The sequence below is a fragment of the Cherax quadricarinatus genome, chromosome 21, assembly GCF_038502225.1.
Source record: "Cherax quadricarinatus isolate ZL_2023a chromosome 21, ASM3850222v1, whole genome shotgun sequence".
NCBI lineage: Eukaryota > Metazoa > Arthropoda > Malacostraca > Decapoda > Parastacidae > Cherax > Cherax quadricarinatus.
In genome coordinates, this window is record NC_091312.1 from 8,558,890 (window position 1) to 8,567,885 (window position 8,996).

The 8,996-nt window shown below is 42.4% G+C and overlaps 1 pseudogene; it reads right to left on the bottom strand.

The window, feature by feature from the left end:
- Nucleotides 1-1,614: 1,614 nt before the first annotated feature.
- LOC128689192 (C-type lectin domain family 4 member G-like) lies at nucleotides 1,615-7,316 on the bottom strand (annotated as a pseudogene).
- Between the last annotated feature and the right edge of the window lie 1,680 nt (nucleotides 7,317-8,996).

The window sequence follows — 8,996 nt, forward strand, 5'->3', positions numbered from 1 at the left end:
ATATATGAAGACAGAAATCCAAAATAAGTTACTTAATACTACAGAACAACACAGGATGTCCGCATGAGGAACTTACATAATCTAGCACAACACAGCATTACAAAAAGGCCACATAAATACTTTATTACAATAAAATGTGGTACGTATATACTAAAGGTCGTTCAACGCACAATGACAAAAATTTGGTACCTAAGTAATGCAGTACATTTTATGATTACAAATAAGATGCTTAAACACAACTTTACAAGACGACATTTCTGAATTATTAATGTTTTTAGTTAAAACTCTAAATTGCAGTAATAAAAGACTAAATTAGTTGCAGGTGCAGTCCCCATAGGCATGAGCGTAGGTATCTCATTACCATACATGGAGGTGTTGCCGTTACCTTCCTCGCTGTTCAACATGCAAGTTATGTACATAAATATTTTCTGTACGAGGCTTTACTACCAGGAAATTACAAGTGTTACTGTTGTTCACCATTCAGAGATAACTCACTCAGAAATGTTCATGATATTTTATCCATAGTGGTATATTACAATCCATTCTGGAAAAATACCCTGACTTTCCTCACTGTAAATAAAGCATTGTAACTGTGTGTGTGTATGTGTGTGTGTGACTCTGTTAATATTTACGTTGATAACTCGTTACAACTGTGACCAGGTGTAGACGTGTGAATGGTTCATTACCTTTGTAACTAGTTCAGCTGTCAAAACTTTGGGACCCAGTCCCTGGACCCATTGTGTACCTCTGCAATCTTTTTGACTACCGCCAACATGATGGGTATGGGGTGCCCACATGATGGGTATGGGGTGCTCACACGATGGGTATGGGTGCACACAGGATGGGTATGGGGTGCCCACAGGATGGATATGGGGTGCCCACAGGATGGGTATGGGGTGCTCACAGGATGGATATGGGGTGCCCACAGGATGGATATGGGGTGCCCACAGGATGGATATGGGGCGCCCACAGGATGGGTATGGGGTGCTCACAGGATGAGTATGGGGTGCTCACAGGATGAGTATGGGGTGCCCACAGGATGAGTATGGGGTGCCCACAGGATGAGTATGGGGTGCTCACAGGATGAGTATGGGGTGCCCACAGGATGGGTATGGGGTGCCCACAGGATGGGTATGGGGTGCCCACAGGATGGATATGGGGTGCTCACAGGATGAGTATGGGGTGCTCACAGGATGAGTATGGGGTGCCCACAGGATGGGTATGGGGTGCCCACAGGATGGATATGGGGTGCCCACAGGATGGGTATGGGGTGCTCACAGGATGGGCATTGGGTGCCCACAGGATGGATATGGGGCGCCCACAGGATAGGTATGGGGTGCCCACACGATGGGTATGGAGTGCCCACACGATGGGTATGTGGGTGCATAATAAACATATTAAACTATTAAACTTGCTCACCAGTTAGGCCTTTAATACTCTTCAATATTTTAAAATATGGTATTTTTTCATATTTACTGATCTACTTATTAAGAAAACAGCCATATTCATATAACAGATTTTACAAAAAAAAAAAAACTTACACAGGAAAAATTCTATCCATTCAAAAATACTGAAGGCGATTAATTTTTGACTGTCCGTGAAGTGATGGTCAGATCACCCGGTGTATTGACATACAAATCTTTGATATTGGTGGCATGGCAGGTCGTCAAGGACCGGGTGCCAGTCTCTCCTCAGTGCCAGGCACTGCTCAGTTGGCCTGACACTGTTGGGCTGATTATGACCCCAGTCCGCACTGTCTATCACAGCCCCGTTGATCCACTTCCATCCTCCATCCAGACCTAGGTCCATCCCTCCGATCCATGCTGCTTTTGGACCTATAATAATAATAATAGTAATAATAATAATAATAATAATAATAATAATAATAATAATAATAATAATAATAATTATAATCTTTATTTCTACAAGTACATAATACAACCATTACAGTACATGATGGTTGTGACAATGGTGGTAGTGTTGTTTGGTGGTGGTAGTGGTGGTGGTGGTGGTGGTAATGGTGCTGGTGGTGGTGGTGGTGGTGGTAATGGTGCTGGTGGTGGTGGTAGTGGTGGTGGTGGTGGTGGTGGTGGTGGTGGTGGTGGTGGTGGTGGTGGTGGTGGTGGTGGTAGTGGTGGTGGTGGTGGTAATGGTGGTGGTGGTGGTAGTTGTGGTGGTGAAATAAGTGGTGGTAATGGACACATATATATGCATATACACATACCTGGAGAGGGTTTCGGGGGTCAACACCCCCGCGGCCCGGTCTGTGACCAGGCCTCATGGTTGATCAGGGCCTGATCAACCAGGCTGTTACTGTTGGCCGCACGCAACCCGACATACGAACCACAGCCGGGCTGGTCAAGCACTGACTTTAGGTGTCTGTCCAGTGCCTTCTTGAAGACAACCAGGGGTCTATTGGCAATCCCTCGTATGAATGCTGGAAGGCAGTTGAACAGTCTTGGGTCCCTGACACTTACTGTGTCAGGGGATGGGGGGGGGATGTTGCATCGTCTGCCGAGTCTTTTGCTTTCATAGGGAGTGATTTTCGTGTGCAAGTTTGGTACTAATCCCTTTAGGATTTTCCAGGTGTATATAATCATGTATCTCTCCCGCCTGCATTCTAGGGAGTACAGGTTGAGGAACTTCAAGCGTTCCCGGTAAATGAGGTGTTTTTTCGCAGTTATGTGTGGCGTGAAGGTACTATATAGAAAGCTCCTGGTTATGCAGAGCATTTCGAGCAACTTAGGTTAATCATGTCCTCCAGGATGCGACCCACAACAGTTGGCTAACACCCAGGTACCTATTTACTGCTACGTGAACAGGACACCTCGGTTCTCACACCGGACCCCTCGGTGTGAGAACCGAAAGCTCTGCCAACCATACACGTGTATGTGTGTGTACTCACCTAATTGTAGTTGCAGGGATCGATTCATGGCTCCTGGCCCTGCCTCTTCACTGGTCGCTACTAGGTCCACTCTCCCTTCTCCATGAGATTTATCATACCTCTTAAACCTGTGTATGGATCCTGCCTCCACTACATCACTCTCCAGACTGTTTCACTTCCTGACAACTCTATAACTGAAGAAGTACTTCATAACATCCCTGTGACTCATCTGAGTTTTCAATTTCTAGTTGTGACCCCTTGTTGCTGTGTCATATCTCTGAAACATTTTGTCCCTATCTGTCTTGTTAATTCCTCTCAGCATTTTATATGTTGTTATCATGTCCCCTGTATCCCTCCTATCCTCCAGTGTTATCATATTGAGATCCCTTAACCCCTCCTTGTAGGACTAACCCTTCATCTCCGGGACTAGTCTTGTTACAAACCTTTGCACTTTCTCTAATTTTTTGACGTGCTTGATCAGGTGTGGGTTCCATACAAGTGCTGTATACTCCAATATGGACCTGACGTACACGGTGCACAGAGTCTCAAACGATTCCTTACTAAGGTATCGAAACGATAATCTTAGGTTAGCCAGACGCTCATATGCTGCAGCAGTTATTTGGTTGATGTGCACCTCAGGAAATGTGCTCGGTATTATACTCACCCCAAGATCCTTTTCCTTGAGATAGGTTTGCAGTCTATGGCCCTCTAGCCTGTACTCTTTCTGCGGTCTTCTTTGACCTTCCCCAATCTTCATGACTCTGCACTTGATGGGGTTAAACTCCAGGAGCCAATTGCTGGACCAGGCTTGCAGCCTGTCCTGATCCCTTTGTAGTCTCACCTGATCATCATCCGATTTAATTCTTCACATTAGCTTCACATCGTCTGCAAACAGGGATACCTTTGACTCTGTCCCTTCCGTCATGTCATTCACTTATACCAAAAACAGCACCGGCTCTAGGACTGATCCCTATGGAACCCCGCTTGTCGCAGTTGCCCACCCTGACATCTTTTACTTTTCACGTACTATGACGCGATGTTTCCTTCCTGTCAGTTATTGTCTGATCCATTGTTGTGCCTTTCCTGTTATTCTTGCCTGCTCCTCTAGCTTTTGCACTAATCTCTTGTGTGGAACTGTGTCGAAAGCCTTCGTACAGTCCAAGAAAATACAATCTACCCTCCCCCTTCTCTCTCTTGTCTTACTTCTGTGGCCTTGTTGTAAAACTCCAGTAGGCTTGTGACACAGGATTTCCCTTCCCTGAAACCATGCTGGTTATCGTTTATAAGCTCATTCCTTTCTAGGTGCTCCACCACTCTTCTGATAATCTTCTCAACGACTTTGCATACTATACATGTCAGTGACTGTCTGTAATTTAATGCTGCCTGTCTGTCTCCTTTCTTAAATATTGGAACTACATTTGTTGTCTTCCACACCTCAGGTTTCGATCGATGTGTTGAAGTTTATTGTCGTTAGTAGCAAAAACAGTGCATCTGCTACCTCTCTCAGGACTGACGGAGAGAAGTCCGGTCCCACCGCCTTTGAGGTATCTAGTTCACTTAGCAGCCTCTTCACTTCCTCCTCTTTTGTGTGTATTATGTCTAGCAACTGTTGGTGTACCCCACCATTCCGGCTTTCTGGAGTCCTTTCTAGCTCTACAGAAAATACTTCCTTAAATCATGTGTAGAGCTCTTCACATACCTCTGTCGTTCTTTGTGATCTCCCCTCCTTCCTTTCTTTCTTATCCTGATTACCTGGTCTTTGACTGTTGTTTTCCTGCTGATGTGGCTGTACAACAGCTTCAGGTCAGATCTGGCTATCGATGCTATGTCATTTTCGTATTGCCGCTGGGCCTTCCTCCTTATCTGTGCATATTCGTTTCTGGCTCTTCGACTAATCTGCCTATTTTCTTCAGTTCTTTGTCTTCGGTACTTTTTCCATTCTCTAGCACACTTAGTTTTGGCCTCTCTACACCTTTGAGTGAACCAAAGGCTTATTCTGGTCTTTGCATTGTTTCTCTTGCCCTTGGGTACGAACCTCTCCTTCGCCTCTTTGCATTTTGTTGTCACATGTTCTGTAATTCCATTTACTGATTTTCCCACCAGTTCTCTTTCGCACTGAAGCTCATGCAGGAAATCTCTCATGCCTGTGTAGTCCCTTCCTTTGTAGTTCGGATACTCCCATCCTACTTCCCTCTTCACTTTTAACTCAACTATGTCTTTGAAGCTCAGGGCCACATGATCACTAGCTCCGAGGGGCATTTCATATGTGATGTCCTCAATGTCTGAACTATGTAAAGTAAAAGGACACAAGTACAACTAATGTGGCATTTTATTGTGGCAACGTTTCGCTCTCCAGGAGCTTTGTCAAGCCGTTACAAACAATACATGGATACAGAGGGTATATATAATTCTACAAATATATACACAATGTCTGAACTACTCAAGGTGAATACGAGGTCCAGTCCTGCTGGTTCATCCTTTTCTCTCTCTCTGGTAGTGTCCCTAACATGTTGGTGCATTAGGTTTTCCAGTACCACCTCCATCATCTTGGCCCACCACGTTTCTGGTCCTCCTTGTGACTCCAGGTTTTCCCAGTTAATCTCCTTATGACTGAAATCATCCACAATGCGTAATTTTACCCTGCCCATGTGGGCCCTTCTGGCTACATCAGCTCTGTTGTTCTCATCATATTCTTGTCTTGGCCTCCTGTTATTCTGTAGTGGGTTGAACATCACCGCAATCACCACCTTGGGATGTGTATGTGTGAATGACCTTTTAACAGCCTTATGGGCTTAATGCTTCCCATTAATATATGATAATAATAAATGATAATAATAAACAGAAGCTTACCTCGTTCATTAGTGAGAAATGCTTTTAGAGCATAAAGGTGCTTTGGTGTAGCCAGGTCGCCGCCCATGCCACGACAAGTGTGTCGGGCACTGTGCCACGAGAGTGTGTTCGGGGATAAATAGAAGCACTCTCCCACTACTGCAGTGAAAGGCTCCGGACACTCCCCCATCACTTCTAAATCTAAAGAGAATATACATTAGATGTTGTATGTTAATATGTTGAATGACTTGATTACTTCCTTAATTAGTGCATTTTATTTACAGATTAAAATCAAATGAATCCTCGCGCCCTGATGAAGTGCTTCTGAAGGTTTTCAAAGTATATAGAGTAGCACTGAATAACTAACAAAGATTTTGCTCTTCCCAAGAATATATCAATAATTCAAATATACAAAGAATTTAATACACTATTAGCTAGTCTCTTCGGTGAATTATTAAAAGTTTACGTAGTACCGTAGATGGCCCGTGTGAGAATTATTTGCATAAAAATAATATAGGCCGTCAGCTTGGAGTCAGCGGAGTACCAGCCTGACAGTGACACAAGGGGAGGGAGTACCTTATTGATGAAGGGTTCTTAATATAAATAATTTAAGTTATCTTCCTTTTCGGATCAAGCCTGTTTGCCCACCCCATTCCTCTTGTTCTCCAGTACTGTTCCTCGTGTACTTTGTTCCACTCGCTTTCTTTCCATGAATTTGGTTGACTTGTGACTTTTGATATAGTATACTATTTCCTGTGACACTCCCTTTCTCGTCCTCTTCAACTACAACCATATTTTATAACACGTTATCAATGAGCTTCAACGCTATATTTGAAGAGTTGGATCCTACTAACGAGCACAATATAATTTATCTGAACCTTGGTAAAACTTATGATCGAGTTCCAAGCAAAAGATTAATAAAGAAAGTGGCAGGATATTGGGGGAGAAATTCTCAGTTTGATGGAGGCACTGTGGGTTTAGCGCTGAGGCAAGTGTATATAAATGGGGAGAAATTAGAGAATTAATCAGTTACAAGCTGTGTTGTACATGGGCCGATGTTGGACCTCATTATGTTTAATACAGTTAAGGGAATGCAAACTAACGAAAACAACTTGTATGTCTTATAAACACAATAATTGATAATGCTTACTGGTACAGTTAATAATGTTTCAAAAGTCAGGAGAATACTACCTGATTTTCCTCGGTGGTCGCAGCAGTTACTCCTACTTTTGGTTGCGTTAATGAGTTCCTTGAAGAACTGAGCTTGCTGGGCGAGGACAAGCTGAGACATAGCTACGGCTGACCGTAGGTCATTTGACTGAGAATCCTCGAAGTTTGCCTTAACAATTCCTAGAGTCACAACAACCCACACGACATAGAAAAATGTCGCAGTCATAGTCTTTACTAAGTGTCGGGAGGTTGGTGATGCCGCTGATTGGTGGTGTCAGGGAGGAAGGACCTGGAGGATCTTCTGCTGACGAGATACTACTGAACACTGGCTGAGGTGGTGGGTCGCAGGAGCCGGCATCACTCACTGCTAGATGATTCAGCATTGTGTAAAACTCAGATGATTTCTGTCATTATATTTATGCGAAGTGCGGAACTCGTGTGGATCATTCACGGCAAGTAGTGGTCGAGGCTTGCTCTTCTGTACGCTAATCGAGAGACACGCGAAATTTTTTGAGATTTGTCTCTATCAGGTCACGAGAAGCAACTTGGTCATTAAAGTGAACTTGAGGCACCAGTGCTACAATGATCACTGTCAGCACTTGCAAGTGGTCAAGATAGTCTGTGTGTAGCACTGTTTCAGCTTCCCTTTTTATCTTTCAACTGAATCCATGCAAATGTAGAATAGATTATATATCACTAGTAACACTCATTTTTCTGGCCAATGATATTACACCGACTTTAGGATAAGTTTGTGGTGCTGATTCTGAATATGTCATCTGTTTTGCTTGATTGGCTCTAGTTTTTTATTAATTTGGTATCCCACTGAAAAACTTAAAAGATATGAAAAATATATTGATCAGGCGGGGCTAACTTAAAAATCGCAATGAAATTATTTTTTTAGATCATGCAAAAGTCAAATCATGTAGTACATACTAGCACTTCATTCCATACAATAACAGATTAACATAATTCAGAAACCACTAATTACTGCATATAAAAACGTTTGTATTATTTTCTTCTATGCTGGTCATCAGCACAGTTTTGTTGAGTGAACAGTTGGAAAAGATTCATATTGGTTACCATTGTGCAATAAGACATATTTCGAGCTTTTAATGGAGCTGTTTATAAACAGCCACCAATCTCTTAGTCGATATTAAAATTCCATTCGAAGAAGACCAGGGACGTTATTGCAGTATACAAGTTCTTCATCTTAGCTGAAGGAAGGAGGTCAACCTCTCTTGTCTGATAAGCTGTTACTTTAACTTCCTCTTATAGACAGTTCTTTTCTTTTAATCTAGATGCTAAAGGTTCAGATGCTTGCTTTGACAGACTGAGGCTATGAATCGGATCACTGAATTCTTCTTGGGAGAGCTGTTGGGGTGTTAAAATGCTTACTTCATATTCACTTTCACTGCTATCACCTGTGTTACATCCTAAACCCTGAGTTTCTTCAACATCTGACAATGGAAGGTCAGGCAGTGTTGTAAGCATTGGTATGGGAACGTCATCACTGTGTGGCACAGATCTCCTTGCTCCTTCAAACTAGGATACTCCCACATGACTTTCTTGTATCGACTGAAACATTTCACATTCACCATACAAAAATAACAATCGTCGTGGTGGTTTTTTCGGTTCTCTCCACAGACACCGATGTTTAAACTTTTTCTTTGCCTGTTTTTCCACTGTGGTAAGCATTCTACACAGGTTTTGCAAACCATATGGGGAGCCCAAGACTTGTCTTGTTTTCCAAGTGCCACTCCAAAATAAGCAAGATGAGCTTGTTTTACAAAATCTGTGATGTTTTCTCTTTGTTTTTTAAAAAGTATTCGCCACAAAAGTAGCAAAATGCATTGGGACTGTTTTAGCAGACTCTTCGTGAAGGACTCATGTTTATCTGGAAAAAATAACGAAATAAAGGTTATAATATTGTCACGTGGTCGTTATTGATACAGTTACGTTCGTTAAATATTAAATCATTTAGAAATAAAATTCTAATCTTTATTAAAATTATCTGTATATACAAACTGTCACTACACACACACACACACACATATATATATATATATATATATATATATATATATATATATATATATATATATATATATATATA